Source organism: Osmia bicornis, chromosome 2, assembly GCF_907164935.1.
Source record: "Osmia bicornis bicornis chromosome 2, iOsmBic2.1, whole genome shotgun sequence".
Taxonomy (NCBI): Eukaryota; Metazoa; Arthropoda; class Insecta; order Hymenoptera; family Megachilidae; genus Osmia; species Osmia bicornis.
In genome coordinates, this window is record NC_060217.1 from 4,463,899 (window position 1) to 4,485,737 (window position 21,839).

General features: G+C 39.9%; 1 long non-coding RNA gene across 2 annotated transcripts; it reads right to left on the reverse strand.

The window, feature by feature from the left end:
* Window positions 1-1,941: 1,941 nt before the first annotated feature.
* Window positions 1,942-10,389, reverse strand: LOC114879351. 2 transcript variants are annotated; one of them, XR_003789895.2, is made up of 3 exons: window positions 8,431-10,389; window positions 3,306-6,110; window positions 1,942-3,190 (listed from the first exon to the last, which is right to left on the reverse strand). It is a non-coding gene; the product is annotated as an uncharacterized LOC114879351 (long non-coding RNA). The 2 variants fall into 2 exon arrangements; XR_006830105.1 differs by having other exon boundaries at window positions 1,942-6,110.
* Window positions 10,390-21,839: the final 11,450 nt, after the last annotated feature.

The following is a 21,839-nucleotide window of genomic DNA, read 5'->3' on the forward strand; positions in this document are numbered from 1 at the left end:
AAGGAGAGCAACGAGGAAGTAGAGGTGATATATCGTTCCTTCAACCATTCCACGTTTTTTCGCTCTTATGCGGATCTTGAATATATACCGGGTGTTTTATAATCTTTGAATGTAAAGGATGGAAATTTTGTAATAATCATGAACTAAACGCTAACAATAATTTATTTTCATGAAAATAAAAATATCAGTGGTCCCAGAATTTGTATGTCCACTAGCAGAAGGTCCAGCATGAGGGAAGGAAGTGACGAAGGAAGGGAGAAACAGAGGAGGGTAGTTGACACGTAACTCAATACGAGCGAGCCTCGTTTACGACGTTATAAAATTACCGAGTCGATGCCTCGAAATTGGAATTGAAACGATCCGAATGGCACGAGAAGGGGGATGAGCGCCCCTTAGTCGCTCACAGATACCTCGACATTTCGAATTGTCCGCTTGATCGTCGAATATTTAACGCGATACCTCGGATTTCAGACTGTAACTCGTCCGAGAAATCTCGGGATACGTTCTATTCGTGTTGTTCTTGAGACGATCGTACTTACTCGCGAAGAGGGTGGTCTCCGATGCTTCGAGGTCGAGGGTGATAACCGTAACACTGTATGGGGTAAAGTGTTTAGCAGCACCAGCTTACGAATGTTCTGCTCGTTCTCTAAGTTGTAGTAAAAAATGTCTGATGATGAAATTATTTTATGTAAAGGGGCAAATTTTCTTTCGATGTCTGAGGGTTCTATAATTTGTAGTAATACGAATGCAAAAATGCTCAAGAAATGGGAATCTAGAGTGATTTTGTTAACATGGAAATGAACACTCATATATTTGAATTTATAAAATGAATAATAAATATAAATTGTAAATATTCGCAGTTAGGAAAGGTAATATTTTCTTGGTACTTGATGTTATAAATAACAATATTACTAGTCGAATGGAGTGAAGGTAACGTAATTGATCTTTCGATCGGGAAAACTAGTCAGTCGATTGAAAAGAGAAAAATGTCGATTGGCATGGAGCAATCGAATTGACTCGATCTAATTCACGAATCGCTCGCACGTGCCTTGTATCAGCCATTTTATTGGCAGGATGCCAGCTGCATTCGCGACTGCTCATCTAACAAGGCGCATCTACCTGCCAGTTAATTGCCCGGTTTTCAAGGAACGTGTGCCAGCCTTTACCTGTCCCGTTGCTTGTTTCTACCTCTTCGTTCGTGACGGAAATAAATACCTTCCGGATGCAAAATATACCTAGTGTATCTGCTACGTTTTCTCCATTTCTTTTTATATTCTAAATAATCTGCAAAATTTAATTGCTGATTGCTGCTGTTGCGAATGATTCATAAATCAAATAGAAGGTTTCGAATTGAAAAATCATTCGAGGCAAACAAATTCTACCCTCTGCCATTCGCATGGATAACGTATCACGGCGTCTGGTAGCCAGAGCAAGTAAAACGTAGGCATAACTCCAGCAAGTTTATGGATACAGGAAGCATTGGTCCCCAGGGTGTTCGTAGACAGGTACTTACATAAGGACACGTTTCTAGACTCCGCGCAAATCTATTGAGAATACCGAGGAAAAAGAACTCGAACCTGTTTGTAATGGATAAATTCCATTGGACTGAGACTTTTCTATTTAAAAATACCTACATATTAAAATTCTTAAGATCCGACACGCTAGTGAGACTGACGATTAAACTAATTGAATCTGTAATATGTGAAAATACACGAGAATTACGTACAATGTAGTCACGTTTTATAATGGGTCGAAAACACGAGATTCGTGTTATTCAACGAACGTGAATAAAAATGAGCAATTTAATTAAGAACAATAATAATTAATAACACGACGGTTGATTGTAGTTACAATGAAAATAATTAAACGGGCGTAAAGAATGAAAAGGAAACGGGAAGTGTTAATGAGTAATGAATTATTGAATACAGTAAGTCTAACACATTTAAGAGGATTAAACAAATTGATGCAGATGTATTCTACTAAATAACATAATTTTGTTAATAGTAATAAAAATTCTTAAATTAAATTTTTTATTGGCACGTAGAAATATAAATAATGATTATGGAAAATTTTTAAACATTTAATGAGTACTTAGAGTAGCCATAAGTCTAGTAAAGGTTTCACCAGAGAAGCTGGTCACGAGAGCATTGAATCATGATAACACGCGAGGAAGACGAGCTTTCTCGCGCGGAATAGCATGATTTAGAGAGGCGTCCATCAGCCACGCGGCCGCTCTATTTATATCAAGATCACCGCCGCAACGCATAATAATCGTAAACCGAATTTTTCGTCGGTCCTTTCGTTCCGGACGGGAAATTGGGTCGACATTTCATGAGCTTTGACAGGTACATTGAACCTCGTCACCGATCGCGCATCTTATCCACTTAAAATGGTGTGTCTACCTAGATGGATCAACAAAGTTCACAACAAAATGGTGTTCAGTTTGCTGATACAAGATCAACGAAGGTAAAAAATCGAAGCATGGCGGATACAATAAGAAGCAATCGACACGAGGGCTAGGAAATAAGAAATAAAAGGGAAAAGATCAGGAGGCTGTTGGTTCACGTAATCCTGGACATTCCGTGGCGTGCGCTCGAGGGTCGAAGCGTATCCGCAGGGCGCACCGGTATGTATATGGGACAAGTGGAAACGTCCAAGTATCAATAAAGACCCGGGAGGGTTCTAAAGTTATCAGACACGGTTGCGTTCTCTCGCACTTTTCATCCCTTCTCTCTTCGTATCGTCTTCTACTCGCGTCGGTCCTCTTCGTTTTCTTTTCCCAGCGGACACCGCGTTTCGCCAACGCTCTCGAACCCGTTCCCCGTAAGAAACCGCATCGATTCGATGTTTCTCTTCTTCTTCTTCTTCTTCATTTTTTTTCCTCTTCTGCTTCTTCGTTCATTCGAAAAACGGTTCCCCCCTTTGCTCGGCGGAACTGAAGCTACCCCATTGGACGGACAGGTAGGCATAACGCGTGCTTTTTATACGCCAGATATCCCCTACCACCTGGAAATCACCATGCCAGGTTGCCAGCTTATCGGATTCCTGGCCAATGCCGCGGGATAAAATTCGTTATTTACTAATTCATTTATTCGCTCGCGGACCAATGATACCGCCCACGTGCACCGTTGCTCCTCGTTTCTGTCTCGACCGGCAGAAATTGTGTGTCGGGGTGGCTAACACATCTGCTCTAAAATGAAAAATAAAAGAATTCCTCCTCAGGGTAATCGTTAGATAGCTGCAGCTCGATTTAACATTTTTGTCGTTCATTTCTTATGGAGGTAGATAAGTTAGATTTAGCTTACCGGCGAATTCAGTTTCTTTGGGATTATATAGTCAGAGGTGTGCAATCAAATGTATGATTACCTTCAAAATCAACCTTGTTCACAAAAAATTACATATTTTCCAAGGAACACTGATTCGACTTTGTTCTTCCCATTATTATAATTATCTTCGGGGGAATAGTAACACATTTATTATGTTCGAAAATCATTAGCGATCGAAAAATAGTTGCTCGTTAAGAGTGGCACGATTGGAAAGTAGGATCCAATCGAGACCGTTATCTGGTCATGGATTAAACGCAGATTCCACTGTTCCTTCCTTTTTTCTCTGTCTTCTTTCTTTCTTTGACATGATTCCTTTTTACCCGTAGCTGCTTTCGAAATGGACCGTACATTTATCGGGATAGCCTGCAATTTGCCGTGAATAAAAATCCTTCTTTATTTACTTGCTTTATTTACTCTCGCGATGGAGAAGCCGACTTTCTGCCTCGTTAACGCGACACGTTTGAAATGTTGCCGCCTTACGAAGTCTTTTATAGGAATGCTGTAATGAAATCAATAGAAAATAGTTGGATGTTTGAGTAGATATTCTATTTCTCCATTAGTTATTTGGAAAATGGAATTTGATGGACTATGGAATAAGACAAAAAAAAAAAAAACATCGCTTCCTGTGGAAGCGAATACGTTCTTCCGACTTTCAGTTCGCCGACAGCGGAACAGGATGAAGGGCGGAGGAGACCCTAAAGGTAGGAGGAGCTGGTCGATTCGATGGCTGATCGCGCGAACACGGCCGAGTCATAAAAAGGAAGAGCTTATCTGACCAAGCCGATCGTGCTTAACGAAGACGCTTGGCCATTTTTCGGTGTACAGATAAGCTGTGTCGCCGATGTCTCGCAAATGGAGCATGATTATCGTGGTTTCTTTCTGTTGACCACCGGTTAGATTAGCGAATTGCTTGCACAGTGGTTCGATCGTTTTTACGCGAGCCATAAAAAATCTTGAAGAGATCTGACGATCGGTGTCGCGCGATTTAATTGAACGGCTGTTCAACTTCGTCGTGGACATGTTTCGGTACCGAACATAAAAGTGGAGTATGATAACGTTGTATATTCGGTTAATTATTGTTGCTGAGAACATCGCGAATCGGTCTGATGAACGTCATATTATCATAATTATGGTACGTTGGCATAATTAGCGATCCGTTTATTAACTGAGAATGAACATACGAACAAGTGTATCAACTTCAAGAGTTGTACCTGACAGAAGACTTCATGAACATTGAAATTAAATAACCCAATAAAGATTCTTCTTTATCAGACTCAATACCATTTCAAATGCACTGCAACTGGATGGCCCAATAAACATCGACGCGACGAGTGGAGAAAGAAAGAAGAAAAACGAATATCCGAAAGGAAGCTGGAACGTTTCCAGCGATAGTGGGCAAGCGTTTCCGCGCGAAATTCGCCGATGTAATTTCGTCGCGCGGCAGCTGGCCTTTCCAAATGATCGCCTTTCTTCAGCGTATCGGCTGGTCGGCTCTCGCAATCGAAGGAAGAGGCGCGATTGCAGGAATCGCCCGGCTTGAAAATCCTCCATCCTGCAGCCAGACCACTCTCGCACCCGGCTAGAATCCTGGAATAGGTGTACCTAGCAGCCGCGTATCGATCTGTGCGTGTTGCTGCGGAGCAACCGGGACAGAGGGGCAAAGAGGACACGTTCAAGCCAACCACCATCACAGCCCAGCATCCACCGTCACCACGGAGATGTAGCTTCACCGATACGAACAAACTCGAAGCGTGAGCTTGCACAGGGTGTCGTGAAAACAATGATCATGGTTTACGGAGTTGATTCTCTGCTTCTATCTCAATTATAAGGATTTATATCAGACCCACACTGTTACAGACTCGGAAGGGAAGAAATCCCTTCAAGAAATCCAGATATCATTGAGTTGAAAGGATGTATAGTAAACGTGTATTAAATGTTAAAAGGCAAAGGTTAAACGCAAAGTTTGACCCATGATTCGTCGTGGGTGTATACTTTCTCAACACTCCATACAGCTCGCGGGCGTTCGAAAGCAGACCAGTCTGACCCGGAGGAACAACTGCACACCATGCAGAGCAACATCGACGTCGAACGCACACAAAGAGATTCCTGTGTATGTTTCATTCCCCACCACTGGGTAGAACTGCTGGTGAGGGTTCGAATCGACCCTGCTGGCTCGGTAGCCCAAGCTCGCGGAGAACCTACCCCCTGACCAGCTCGAGGGTGGAAGACGAGGAAGATGACGGTACGGAGAGGAGGGATTGAGGCGAGGGGCGTGTCATTGCAGTTTCCACACAGCTGCGTCTGCACTGTTCCGAGGAAAAGCCTAAAAAGCTTTCTCTTCCTCCTCTTTCACCCTCTACGTAACCTCGTCTCGCTCCCTCTTTCAATGGTTCGTTTCGTTCGTCTTCGTTTTCGCCCGTCGACACACACCTTCGACCGAGAACTTTGCCATTTCGCTGTCTGGCGAGATAATCTACTCGACTCCACCTACGTCTTCCATGGGAATCGTCCCTCCACCCTTCCTCTGGCCCTTCGTCGACGATTTTTCGCCGCAGGTGCAGGTGCGACCGAACGGTCGCACTGGAAATAAGCGAACGTGGAACACGTCGACGCGGAGAGAAAATTAAGCTTGCTGGAGGGAAGAAGTATCGTCGTTCCTCTTGACTTTCGTAGGGTACAAGGCTTCAGTTTTAACGTCGAACTGCTTGGCGAAATTGTCAGACCTTATATTTCTGCGCGACGTGACGTGCCGTGATGAGAAGAAACTGGGAATCTGGCGAGCACCTGAAAAGAATGAAACGATGGAAGTTAAATTATAAAATTTTCAACACCTACAAAAACTAAAGGTTTCAAAATCAAAATATTCTTCTGCATATGCAAACGGGAGCAGTCTTAGAACGCGCTTCTTGTTAGATAGAATATATGGGCGTGGGTGTAGTTGCAGTCTGCAGCGGAGAAATGAAATTTCTTGTCGCGAACACCAATCAGGGACGTTGGTTGGAAATTAGAATGAACGAGGCCGTTGAAGGTTTTCAGCGGGAATTAGCCGCACCCGTGGTCGCGTCTCTTCCAGTCGGCAAGAGGAGACAACGAGATCCATCGAGGGGGGACTACGAATGTAGAATTAAGGGCGGCGGCTTCCCTTGCGTTTATCTGCATCGCTTGCACGCGCGAACCGCGTCGCGTCATGATTCGCGCAACTCGTAAATTTTCCTCGCTTAGGCGATTCCGCAGTACCACGTTCGATTGCCCTTCGTTAGTTAACTAATTGCGCTTTCCAGATAAACGCTCGATGGCATTCGTTAACTATCTTGAACAAGGATCGTTAATTAACTTCTTAGATACTGCAGATAGCCTTCCACCACCTGTTATATGTAGTATCTTCTATATTTTCTTCCATATTTCAACAAATTTTCTCGCTGAATCCAATTATTTTGACTCGTTTCACGCAACAACGTCTCTCGGTCAAAATGGACATCGTTCAATAAGGGATCCGTAGCGGCAGCTGAACGTTATCCTGCTGCAGGATCCTCCAGTCCAGCGGCGAGTGCAATGAAAATTATGAGAAACGGCAAATGCAGTGCGGTAGCGTGCAACGTGGACATTTTTACGATATTGCCGTCGCAACGACGATTCGAATAATTAAACGGCGTCGAGGATAATAACTAACGTGCCGCAATGAGGATCTTCGCTCCATTCGGTTCGACCATGTTCCAGGGCTAATAAACTCTGCCGCATAAAGAGGCTATTTGTTCGACCCGCCACCACCACAAAGAGGATTACGCTATAGTAGTCTCTGAGCTACGGAGGACCAGTCGATCGTTGTTGAAGAAGGGGTGAGGTGGTTGGATACTTGACAAAATCCGAGGTGGCTCGTCGTAAAAACGCGGTCCATGGTCGAGGAGCACGGGAAAATACGAAATTGCTTATATTTTATAAAAGTTGAAAGGGAGGAGCAGATCCGTGTTTCTTCTTGTAGACCGGTTGGTATTGGCGAAAGAAAAAAATAAGGAATGGAACAACGGCTAGGCGGAGAGAAGAGGAAACTGAGGGAGGAAACTTAGAAAATCGAAAAGAGGGAGGAACAGGAGTTTGCTTGTGAATAAACAATGAGTATATCGAAGGCAAGAGAAGCAACGTGTCTATATGTATAGACTTGAGACCCTTGCTTTTCAAGGTGTGGCTGCTGAATCGACTTCAGGGTAGATTTTCTTCTTACTTGCATTGTACAGTGCATTTTGGTCCAAATATTTATTTCTCATATATCCGTCTACAGTACCTACTCAAGTATTAATTCAGTCGATTGGTAATGACTTCGATCAACTATCCTCGAGTGTAATCAAAATTTCTTCAGAGAAATACTGTGCAATCCAAAGTCGTTACCTCGGAGTAGCTTCGCGGCTAGACTCTTTAGATTCGCCGGTCTATTTTGGGGCGTTACGCGATACCAGATGTTTAAACTTCTAGGTTGTTCCCTGGATCTCTTGGAGACCGAACTTTATAAGAAAATGGACGCTACGAAAGCCAATCGTTGGGATGGTCTTTCGAAACCGGAAGCGATCGCTGTGATGTACGATACATGAGAGGATTACCGGAGAATTGCGTTGACTAGGGATTAACGAACGACCAATCGTTTTCTTCTATCAATAAATTATCTTAAGATTCATCTGCCTTCTGTAATCTTACCATGTGACCAATGGATTGTGGACTTCAAAGAAATACGATTTTTTCCTTTTGGCCTTTGCCTACTGGGTCAAAACTTAGCCTCGATAGCGTGCAATAAATAAGACTGATAAATGAAAGAATTGAGGCGATGTAGCACGCACAAACACGAAAAAAGTCCAGGTAAAAGAAATAACATGGTATTATATAGAAAGAAAAACCTCCAGGTATCGAGTACTTTTTCTAATCAAACTAAGATCAATATTATTCTCCAGAGAAATAACGAAACGTCAAATATAAGAGAACACATTCAGATTGGCAAAAGTCTTTTCTTCTCCGCCCTTGAGTGAAGGGTAGAAAAGGGGCAAACATTTGCGAACCCTGGGCGAGTCGCATTAACCTCTGACGTTCCTAATATCCACGTAAAGAAGCATAACGTTACCTTGTAAACAACTCCCCCGAACAATTTATCAGAGTTTACTTTGCAGTAACGAGATGTAGCGGTCACGGCTTGGAACCTTCTAAATTGCATGTCGGATCAAGACCAAACAGATCATCGTCGGAGATTAACCCCTTCCATTTTCGCGACGAGTTCTCTGTTTCCTTCATTTTCCTTCCACTTGCTTTCATCTTGGTGTTATCCTCTTTCTGTAGCCAGGGCTACAATTGTCAATAACTTATCACGGAATCTCTTGAAAATTTCTGTAACATTTATAAATATTAACTAAAACACTTCAAGTTCACATATATGGTCGACTTTGAAATCAAATTGAAGGCTGGAAAATATTTGGAATTTTGCAATCAACGTGGATACTTTAAAGCGACGATGCGAGTAGAGAAATCGGTGGACGTGAAATTAGTTAGATAGCAAAAGGTAGCGCGATAACACGAGCGTAATCGAGCGAGCAGGCACGCGAGCATAATTCGACGTTAGTTTCCTCCCTGGCAATCGTCGCGACGAGCCAGCAGCGAAAATCACGAAGGATGGAGGTTCCCCTTTGGCACGTATCCACGTGGTACGTTCATGAAGCCTGATTTCCATGTGTTGAAAGGTGTCGACTATATCCGTGTGCGCTCCAGTTCACAGTGTTACCTTTCTCTTCTCTATTTGCAAGCACCATTCGATCCCCTTCTGCCACGTTCAGTTTCCACGTTCCACCGACAATCCAATTTATACTCTGGATTATTCTCGGTAGCCGGAGGGGGTGGTTTTCGAAGCACCCTACCTCCAAAACGGTTCGACATTCTAGACCCGTCATCCCTTCCACAGGGAAGAGCATCGAGCCTCGTTGAATCGTGATACTCGGATCGACGGAGAACCCTACTTCCTTTCCTTCGATCGGCTTTCTATCCCTTTCTTTCCCTCTTCGCCCAAACATGGCCGATTCCTGGTTCGACCAGCTGCGTTCTGAAATTCAGACCCCTCGACGATGGTTCCTGGTGCAATGGAAACGAGAAAATGAGCTCGTTCTTCTTCTTCTTCTTTGTTCTTTTTTCAGGAGAAAGAGTTGAGATAGTGATCTTTGCTTCCTTCGAAGAGCGAAGGGTTTAAGTACGAATCCTTTCTATAATTAGGATAAAATGCAGTTTTTTTTTATATTCGTTCTTTTGAAATATAGAGAAGAGTTTAGTTAGAAATTTCTCCTCGTGAAATTGAACTTTCGAGGGGGCTGATCTTCATGTGACACAAGTTAATTAAAGTTTTTGATAAAAATTGCTCCCGTAGTTTATCCAGGAGCTATTTCGTATAAAATCTACACTCTAATACTTAGATGAAATGTTGCTTCCGGGTGAAATTAATCAAAGTTTTTACAGATATGGTGTGGTAACTTTGATCGTTGCAGCTGCGATGGCGAAGTTTCTTGTCCAATTTTTGAAATAGGGGTGGTCATTCTTGACCTCCTAGCATCAAAGTTTATAAAGTCGGTCCACCGTATTCCAGAGATAACTTTGTTATTTATATACTGCTTGAAATTCCAATTTCTGATTGCGTGAAATTAGTAAAAATTATCAAACCCCTTGAAAACATTCTATACACCTTGCTCTTGTAAGCAAATTCATCCACAGAGACAAAGGTGTTTTCCCTATCAAAGACTACTGTAGAAGAAAAGCAAGCGAGCATTATCTTAAAGAACAGAGATACGAGCGTCGAAATTGTGGGTGCAGACAGTTTCCAGGGCACTTTAAAACGGGAATTTACGAACCCCGTCCGAGACGTAAACAATGGCTCTGAGACGCGAAGATAAATCTGTGAGGGAGCTCCGTTCTAGGTTATCTGGGTCTAGGAAGACACTCATCCAAACTTGAATGTTTGAAAGCTTTTTCCATTTTGCCAGTGAAAAGTGTCATGTTGCAAGATCATGACCCAAATTTTTTCTTACGACTCTTGATAGAATTGAATACAATTGTTTCACAAGGTACAGTAGAAATTGTAGTACAAACGAAAAACGGTGAAAAAGTAATTAGATACCTGATATTGAAAACTCGAACCTGTTATTAATGAATGCTCAAAAAGCTATCAGAGAGATAAGATAATGCAAAAGTAATTTAACAGAAAATTGTACGCAGAAGGTAAAAATTGATGTTAATTTAAGGTTTGAATAAAAAGAATTCAAGGTGCACTCGATTTTTCCGGTAGATAAACGTTAGTGAACGAGCAAGGTAATAATTATCGACGTTGGTGACAAAAAGTAGGTCCGTAAAGCGAAAGATATAGAAGAAAAGGCGGGTCGAATAGCTCGGACTAATAAATGGAGAAATTACGACGACGTCGCTCGCGAACGACGTTTACAACCGTGCTAATTATCGCGTTTTATTGATAAACTCCCGGCACGTATGCGAACATTTCGCGAAAAAAGAAGCAGGATAAGGTGTCACGGTGTTTAATAAACGCTTGTTCGAGTTCATTAGCCACTGACACTGAGAGACAGTGCTTATAAATCTGATTGATTTATCGACCTTGGGAGGGGAGTTAATTTCATGCGTGGATAGTGGCAATTTATAATGCCTTTCACAATACAATGTTAAAAATATAACATTCTAAAAATAATCCATCCCTTCAGAGAGCTTCGATCTATTCAAATACCACGAACTAACAATAAGTGTCCTTCCATAGCAAGAGGGTTGAAATAATGCAACTAGGATTTAACATTCTTCGAGTAACAGCTTCGATTGGTGTAACAATCAACACGCAAATGGTCCGATTTCTTTAGTGTTTTAAGTAAACCGTGAACGTCCATGAAATTAGAGATTGGCCGGCTGTGAAAATGGCAGCCGGCGACTTCTGAACGGTAGGAACGTGCGACGAAAGGGAAGCGACGTTTTGAAGGAAACGCTGCCACTTTGGCGACGATGAAAATCGTTCGAAAAGGTTCGGTTGTCGGCCACGGATGTATAAATAATACATGAGAGAAGACGAGAACCCGGGGAGAATCTCATTTTCAGACGAGAAGTCGGCTTCGTATCCGTCGCATCAGCGATGTTACAACGAAACTGACGTTCGCAATGACGACGAATTGCCGTTAAACGGCTCCTCAGCGTTCGGCCAATTGTTTCTCATTGACATACAATCTGTTTAGCAGGACCGACTGATGTACCATTCGAACAATCGTCACTCTTTCGTACGATGTTTTTCTTTCGAACGAAGGAAACATTGTATTCGCTGACTAGGAGGGTCGATCAAATACATAGAAATGAGATTATTTGTAAAAATTCTTATTGAATCAATTATTTAGATTCGGTTATTTTTGTTAGAGAGTTTTACCATGGAATTGCACGTTTTTTTAATAGCAAAATTTGTAAGACAGGTACTGAAATAATTGTACACAAATTCTACCACCTACTCGAATACTTTTCTTCCTCTAATGCTTCCTTAAATTGCCTCAAAGAAATGGCAGTCGTTAGGTGACAAATCATAGTTGTGAAGAAGTCGCAATATCTACCCACTCCTGCCATTCAGATGGAAGTTTTTTTTTCATTGAAAAACATGTGAGACAGGCACGAATTCAATTGGATATTAATTCTTCTATCTTTACGGCATTTGAATACCTTTCTGCTTCTAATGATTCTTTTGACTCAAACAAATGGTAACCATAAGGTGACAAATCTTAGGTGTCGAGAAAATGTGAGATAAAGTTCGGAAGTTTTTCCAACACCTACTGATTGAAATTGAACAAATTTACATGAATTGAATCATATGCATAGAAACCTGCTTCAAACTTCAAAGATAATTATCTAAACTCGTTCCAATTTTTTTTTTTTTTGTTAAAATTAAAGAACGAATCTTGACAGCTAGTCATTGAAATCTTGATAAGACTCATAACTTGAAACGATTTTCCACTAAATTCCACATTTATCCAAGCTATAAACGCTTAGATGAGGCATTCGACTCGGTCGAATCCCTCAAAAACCAGAAACTCGCAACAACCACCGCATCCAGGGCGCGATTAATCGCGTTGCTCCCCATCTAAGGCTTGTAACGTTTCTACCAGCTAATTACGAGCGAAGTTACAGCCTCGTTTTCGCACGATTAAGGTGCCAGTTACGATATTATTCAAGTTCGCGAGCGAATGCTGAGGATAAGCGATCAGTGTGCTTCTCCGACGCGATATAATAGGAAACGGCTTAAATAAATTACCGCGAGGGTAACGATAAAACGCCTTTAATTTATTTTAACGACCCCATATAACACTCTCGTATAAATTTCGTCTTGAGGACGGTGCTTTCTATCCGCTTTTCGAACCTTTCTTATCCACTGTCAAGTCGACTAACAATGAAAGTGGATTTTAGTATTTTTTTTGTTTCATTGTATCAATCGTTAATTATCCTGAAATGATTATCTTTTATACCTTGTTGGACGATATTATTTATAGGATATTTTGGAAGGCTAAGGAAATTGGAGAAAGGGGTGGAGAAGAGTTTCCGTCGGTTGTCGTTCAACCTCATCCCCCGAGTTTCTGCTTCGAATTTGATACGTTCTTATCGCTAGAGAAGTCCTGGGTCGTTTGGATAATACGATATTCGATAAAGTTTCTTGATATCTGGGTGGTTCCGTGTTTCGGGTCAAACTGTTTTCGAAGAGATCCGAAAACACCGACGGTTTGTGTTGAAAGTTATGATTTTTTATTGGAAGAAAATAATTGGTAGTCGATCATAAAGATTTAAATAAATCCTATTTGCATGAACGTAAGGGTGGCGTAAAGGGAGATGATAAAAAATGGCAAAATTTATGGTTCTTCAAAGAAATAAAATTCTGTTACATTACTTTGCAAATCTTGAGGGATTTTCAGTGCATAGTTATTCGTAAAAGCTATCACAAGAAAGTTATAAAGAAAGCAGATAAAGGCAGTGGTACATTGATTGACAATTCGTAGAATGATAACTTTTAAATACATATGTAAAATCTAAAAATTCAATTGATATTTTATAGATAAAAATCTCTATTAAATACTATAAAAAGTATTAGCTGTAAAGTAGACGATGCATACATAAAACTTTGATTTAAACACCCTTTTAAAACTCCATAAAGAAACTATGATGTTTCTTTATTTCCAATCCTTTTTTTATAACATTTTCATCACAGTTCCGATGGATACTTTTATATTTACGATTCCTCTTAAGGTTCGTAGAATTGTTCATAAAAATTTCACTTGATGAAGAAGCATAAATCCATGTTTGAGCCCTTAGCTGCATGTGACATATATATATATACGTCATCAATAATAGGCAATTAATGCTAATAAAGAGTAGCGATAGAATATGCATTTTTCTTGATAGCTTTAAAATAGGTTTTATCACCTACACTAAAAACATAAAACGTCTCCGAATACGGCACCCTAGAATAAACCCGTCTAGAAGGGAAAGTTAAAAAAATCATCATTTTTCTAAAAGTCAAACTTTCGGTACCCTAGGTGGTTCGTCGACCGCGAGGGAAGGTCCATCAGAAAGGGTTCGTCTAAAGGCGAAAAAAAGGAAACCCTTTCTCGTGTCATTTTTACAGCGCAGTAAATAAGAAACTTTCTCCTAACCCTTTTTAGCAAGCAAGGAAATCGCGTATCCGCAGGATCGCGTACTTTCACTTCTCTCGTGCTGTTCATTGTTTCCTTTCTGTACCATTTTAACGGAAACGTTTTATCCTTTTGCCGAAGGTTGAGCGACGATGAAACGCAAAGAGTAGCAGAAATCTTGAAATGTTTTTAAAGATTTCCAAGGGGTTTACGACACCGCGTTTACAAGAGGATTTGTTGTTCCGCGTGATTCATTGGAGCGGCGCGTTGAAGCGGCTACTGCTTAACAAACCATCCCTCTGATCCTAAAATTAAATCCTCCCGTAAAATAATAGGCAGCAATGCGTCTGCTTTTATATTTAGAATAAGCTTGTACAGGGAGTTTTGGAATAGTTTCTACATGATGGCGTTACCATTTTGTTGCAGATTACTGGTGCACCGTTGAGCCGCCGGAACGATTCGTCGCAGCATCGGTAAGTCAAGTTAATTAATTAATTATTAACTATGAACGGCAGAGCTGGATTGCGTTGCGAATTAATGGAACAAATATCGTGTCTTAACCACCTCTTGACGATTGGAAAAATGAAATTTATATCGTGTAATTTACGCGTTATCCTCGGTATTCCCTCCCAAATCATAATTGCATTTAAGAAGCCTACCAGGTGTACTATATTATAGATTAAGACCAAATTAAAGAATCGCGAAGTCCTCAGACGCGTCAGCATTAAAATCGTCGCTGCTCGACATGCGAAACCGTTCAATGAAAAAGCTTGAAATGCAGAAAATGGTGGATCCTCGGACATCCGAAGGCTTCTTTGTAACCAGTATCTTAATTCGTAAAATATCTCGACTGTCGGTTAACACACGTAGGCCCCGTGAAACACGTAATGTACAACTTCCTTAAATGGTAGTTCGTAATAGGTATTCCGGAAAGTACAACGTCATTATAAATTCACGTTTCATGACGTCGGCGTGCAGTTCGGGATACACGCATCAGGAACGCGGCACTTTACACTTCGCGACACTCCCTGCACCGTTAATTCGTTACTTTACTTTACCCTTTACGGTGGGTAGTCACGATTCCCTTGGGTAATTTATAATAACCGATATCACGAACGACCATTCGTATTCGAAAACGAGCCAATGCTCTTCTTATCTTTACCCCACTCTCTCTCTGCGTCCTACGTTTTCACCTTCGTCTGGTACCCCCTGTTCTTTCGCATTACTTGCTTGTGAAATTTTTCTTTCCTGCTCCATTTACACGCATGGATGCAAGATTATCTGCACGAGCGTAGGTGTACTAAAATAAATGGCAAAATAGATGTAGCAAGAGTGAAATTTCTAGTTGTTTAGGGTGCTGATAGGTCTACTTAAAAAGGGCCATTCTGATTTCTTTATCTGACTTTATGTATCGAGGCAAATATAATGAAAAAATGTAGGTAGTATAATCGAAGAGTGAAACTAAGAATACCTGCTGGTTTTCTTTTTCTAACGTGGAAATATTTGTATAATTTTACGAACTTCGTGTTTCGCTTTCGGTTTCAGCGATAAGTGTTTGCCCTAAATATTTGCCAAGTAGTAAATTCAAGTACTTGAAGAAGGCAGACGTAATCTTAGTACGCCTGGTGTACTGGTAATGTTAAAGGATAAACAGCGTTGAGTGAGATTTACAGTGTTGTAGAGGCAATGGTTTTTGGCGAAATAATATTTAAACACTAAAGGCGATGCACTTGCAAAAAATTCTTCAGATGCCTCTTTAAGTTATTATTTAAAGAGAAATTGACTTATTAACCGAGAAAGACGAGTTAACTCATTAATGAGAAAAAATATGGAAGAAATTCATACTTTAAGTGTACCATTACATTTGTATCAGGAACTTAAACACTTTTAATTAACTTTCTTTTCGTCCAAGACAATTTAACTCTTCTCCGTTCATTTTTTATTACACGTGCAGTAAGAAAATTAGTCTTTTTCGGTTGAACGGTGATTGGCTTAAGGGGCTGCAAGAACGAATCAAAGATGATTCCACGAAGACGGTGAATGGCTATTAATTTCAGGTTTAGTGTTACAGAATATCGTAACTTTGGTAGTTTTAAAACAGAATTAAAGTTAATGCCACCGCGCTCGTCCTCTTTTTTTGCTATGTCGCAATGCGTTTAAACGCGTCACAAGTTGCTCAATATTCTAAAGAATTCTTTGCTGCAGGGAATTACTAGATATTTCTCATTCCAGATTTTGTTAAATGTAAATCAGTGTTGTGTAATAACATTAAGTAGATTTAATGCTGTATAATTATAAATGCTAATTGCTTTTGAATGTTTTGCTTCTGTTTAGTAATCGCTTTTATAATTTGGTAAGTTGATTTATGATTGTGATGATAATGGAACAGTGGCTACTGTTATGTAACTACCATTTTGTTTTCTTTGATTAACTGTTCTAGCTAATGTCATAATGTCTTTGCAATGAATAATATACTATATTAAACGAAATGTTGTATTTTCTCATTATCAGAAAATGGGCTATTGTTTGACTTCGGCTTTGTAATTTCAGCTGATTAATAAGCTATTCTAACGAATAGTGTAATGTCTTTTATTAGCTACCGATCAATTAATTCTACCATTTTATTTCTACTTCAATTGTAACTTCAACTATCTCTCTACTCATGCAATTTGCTATTTTAGTTGATAGCATGTATAATGCATTCATATTACATGATTGTATATTATGTCTGATGGCCAGACATCATGGCTCATCATCCGTTCGATGACCTACTTGTTTTTGCTGCAATTGCAATTTGAGCAAATTCCTTCTTAACTGTTCTAATTACTATTCTAACATTTTTGCAATAAACAATTACAACATATAACTTAAATTCAATATTACCCCATGATGACGTATCATCCGATGACTCGATCCTCCAAGAAAAGCAAAGCCGAATCAATTATACCCCCTGGAACGCTTCAAATCCATTGTATTTTTTTAAATTTTCAACACTGTCAAGTAAACAATTAAACGAAACGCGGAATATGAAATTTCCATTGTTTAACACACGATTAAAAGTAGAAAAATTTTCTTCGAAGAGAAGAACACGATACGGTTGCAGCTCCTATTCCGCAGCATCCCATCATGGCTGACAACGATGCCCACCCCACTCCAGCATCTGGACCAGCTCTCTTTCCCCTCTGCCCAGGTCCACAAGGATCACAGCCTCACGAAACCTAACCTAACCCCTAGCTTAAGCTCCCTTTCGCACGTGGCGGCCATATTTGCCCGAGGGTTGGGCCACCAAAAGAGACGGCGACTCATTGGCCGGGAAGAGAGAGATCTCCCCCTTCTTTCCTTCTCTCTCTCTCTCTCCAGATACACTCACTCCCTCTTTCTCCTTCTAGCTTATGGAATATTCTCTCTCTTCAGCATCTTTCGTTTGGTCTCGTTCAAAATTCCTCGACACCATCCTCCTCTCTCGATCAACTATCTCTCCTCCAGGTCGGGCACATTGAACTTTAGACGAGGCGCTTTTCCAGCTTCCCTTTCAAAATTTCTGGTTTTTCCTCTCTCTGGACTGTTCTTTCCACCAGTGAACGATGCAGCTTTTCCAAACTTTTTTTGATCCCGTGGTGGCATCAAAATTGAACATACGAGTAATGCATATTCCAGGAACATCGAATAGGTTTCCTTGAAAAGAAATTTCTTATGTCGAAGAGTCGTGTTCTCTGTTTATCGTTCTTCTTCTTCTTTCTCTCTGTTCCTTATCGATGGCACGTCAAGTGCTGGTAAATTCTATAAAGTATCTCAGCTATTTTGTCCTGTTTTGCTTCTAGGTCGTGAACAAAAAAAGAAGAGATGGCATGTTTATGCACTTGGTTCGAGTGAGTTCAATGATCCAAATGAGCCGTGTTCGTGACGCAAGGTCTGCATATGCGATCACTATGGCGAACCAACGGCGTAGCCACCAGATTTTACCACGTATTTCTTTCATTAACCCTTATCGTAACGCTAGATTAATTTCAAATATTTTCGCATCAAATTGGTCAAAATTACTTTCAGCAGTAGCCAGAGAGTAATTGAAAAGATAGTTGTAAATACAGATATAGGGGTAGGGTAAGGAAGCCTTGTAACCTTGAGAGGATGCAATAAAGGACATGCTTACTACTGTATACACTACTGTTGGGGAAAGGATAGGAGGACCCTTGACGTTTAAGAATATAGTTTGGTTTGTAGAAATACAAACTTCATTAAAAACAGCTTCAGTCCCAAGGCAAAGTAAGCAAATCGTGAATCTATCGAGGGTATACCACATTAGGCCACACGAAATGTATAAGATTACAGTTAATGACTAAATCTCTAATCAAAGAGTCCATTAGAGGTTCTTAAGTTTCAAGTTCTTTTAAGGGGATACACATTAGCTACCTAAAAGGGAAGATTGTTTCTAAAGAAGGCTAGCATTGAAAATTTAATGAAGAGATTGACTCAGCATAACGCTGAGCTGTGTTTAGAAACTGCTAAAAAACATTAGTCATCCAGCAATATTTGAAAAATTGTTTAAAGAGTCTAATATATTTGTTCTTAAATTTGAAAAATATATAATTAACTAAAAATGTTCTGAAGATACATACCTGATTAATAGCATTAGCACCAGGTACCCAAAGCCAAAAATCAATCCTCAGACCGTCGAATCCTTTTACAAGGCATCGTAAAGCACTTAACTTCCCGTTAACTCCTCCACCTTCAATTTCAAAAATCGAAAACCAAAGAAGTCACAAGAACTTGGCACACACCCGATCGCGAGCAAAAACTGAACTGACGAAAAAAAAAGTGACGGGTCGCTAGTGTCCGAGAAAAGAAAGTGAAATTCCATCCCTGCCATTATACGGTCACCCCTTTCTAAACTTTCGAATTTTTAGCATTTTTATTGCTGTCCGCTTTCACCAACCCTTTCCCAATTGCAGACAACTCAACCACCTTTAGAAGTTCATGCTTTCAACCCTTTTTTTACGAGTGCCTTAAAAGAGAAAGTTTTCACGGAACCTTCTGACGAACAGGGATGAAGGGGGTGATCCTTCGAACCAGATGACTTACACCTTGTTTGTCTCGGTCGGGGTTTATTGGCAAACTTCAAGCTCGTAAACGATTTTATTTCGTGTGTTTGCTGTATACGAATGCCGTTTCTCAGGTTTCTAACAAAATCTTCTGGTGAACTTGGGTATTTGGCCTGATTCGATGATTATTTATTTTTTTTTTTGTTTTTGAACGCATTAAGTGTCATTGGTAGTCTATGATTTATAATATTATAAGCACAAGATTAATTAATCCTTGACCCGAACCTATGAAACGTGTACAACGACGTAATCACTGAAATATTCATATCTACATTTTCTTTTGAGATGATTAAAATTAATGATTTGTCAATTAGTCCTCATTTAATAATCTCTGGCATTAACAGACTTCTAATTAATAAGTTTATCATCAAATTTCACTTGTTAAATAGTTAAACGTCGTCAATGCAGTGCTAAATATCCTTCGAGTATATTTGAAAAACTATTTATTTAGTACATTGTTTACAATATTTCACATATATCATAGGAAACAGTAATTGAGTGAAGCTTATTCCTTAAAGTATAGCTAATATTAGATTAAAAGTAAATTTTTTGTAGTTTTATATTATTTGATACCCTAAGGTGCTTATAATATTTGAAAATTTTAATATTTTCGGTTCTATAACATTTCGTTCTTTAAAAATTTCGCTATGTTACTCACTACCTCATTTTAAATAAATTATAACTAATATACAGGTTAATCGCAAAGGGTTAAAAGTAAAAATTGTTTCCTAGTAAAACTTTCTATGAATCTTTAAACATGTCAATAATGCGAAGGATTTCGTTGCGGGTTAATAGTAACTATTAACACCGTGTAGTGCGTTATTATCATTTATTTTCTTATTTGTTACATAAACACCTTGAAAGCAAATTCCAAAACGTGATTGCTTCTTCACCGGTCGATGTTTCTTATACTGCCGTTGGGAAATTATCAGACTCGTTCCAAAGCGCAAAAATCAAAACCAGCATCGTTAGATGTGAACTTTCCAGTTTCTTGTACTACCGATCGATCAATTACACGGTTAATAAATTGTTTATTTTGGAATTAGCCAGGTAAACAGCGTAAAAAATGATTATATTCGATTTATTTTCATATTCACTCGCAATTGCATTTGTTTCATTAAATAAATAAATACGATTTCCCACGTCCAATGTACAATTTAGGAATATTCACCTTCGATATTTCTACAGAGTTGTTTAATAGTTTCGATACGAACGCTATGCTATAATTATTATTATCTACAATCTAATTAACAACGTCGAAGAGAATATTCGTAAGCTGAAACATTTTAATCTCAAATGATTTTATTTGCTAGTAAAAAATTCTAATTCCCTTCTTAATTCGCCTTTTCGAATTCTACGATCCAATCGCGTGACTTAAGAACGTGGTAAGTGAGATTAGAGTTAAACGACGTCCGCTAATTATCGATTCCATAATTACTTTAACATACTATCAGACATAGAACTGTTTATTCAAGTTCCCAGCATCTCATAAAAATCGAATGTGTTTCATCTCTTAAAACTTCTGAGAAAAGGTATACATGTAATGAATACGAAATTTGGTAAATTACTTGAATTTTTACTATCCTGAATAAATTGCAATAACAGACACGTTTAAGTAATTCTAACGCAAAGATACAAAAGGTAGAGTTACATTTAAGACACGATGAACGAGTACAGATTCCGAAGGACGTAAAAAGCAACGCTCCAGGCTATCACCCGTTTCGACAAGGATGGTCAACGTGAACAGGTAATAAAGCTAGCTATCGGGGCGTAATCCGCTTAAAGCTAAATTTACGATTATCGTCGAATATCAGCAGAGAAGCCTGTGGGGGTCCAACGAGGATGTCGTCCAACGTAGATCGGTGTAGCCTCCTGTTACGTATACTGAAGGTATACCGGACAGAAATACACTCAGGATACATTCAGTATACGTACAGGGGGTTTCACATTCCTCGTCAATGCTCCGTTTATCGCTGCCAAGGACGTACGATGATAAGAACGTGGCCCGTTCAACGTATACACCATAATGATAGCCCCATAATTTAGAACATCGAACTGTCTGTCGACTACTTGGACGATCGTTTCGCAACGATAGCAGGTAAGAGCTCTTTAAAACCGGCGATAATGGCGTTGAATGTCTTCGTTACTATGCTGGAAGGTAAGCTGACATTTTCCTTGATTCTGTGCGTCATCAAAGTAGCATCCTCTTGGTTTCATTGAGAGAAGATTGAAATCTAAAAAGACGACAGGTGGTGGAGTGTCAAGTTGTGTCAAAGTAGTTGGAAGTATTCAAATACGAGTAAGAAATACGTGGATACTTTGAAATGTTGGTAAAGTGGCGAGTACCTGGTCACCCGACGTACCGCCACGTCTCTCCGGTTGCCTGCTATTCGGGCACTCGACCGAAACGTTCCCCTCTATTCACGTGTCCAGTTGGTCGATATTCGTCCGTCAAATTCTTCTGCACAATCCTGAACATAATATCCTCGTTTCAGTCAAATACTTCACAGACAAAATACCTGTGACATCTATATATACGAACCTGACTGTCTTCGCGAAATCTTCCTTCCACCCCTTTGTTTGATAGTGTGGATTTTCGAAACTGCCTCCTTCCGTCTGATCGATCCAAGTTGTCGTCCACCGGATGGTAGTCCACTTGATTTCCAGCAACACGTCCAGAAACAAAAACGCACGGTGTCATTCACAAAGACTGATCTGTTGGACGAGGAGAATCGAAAAGGATGACA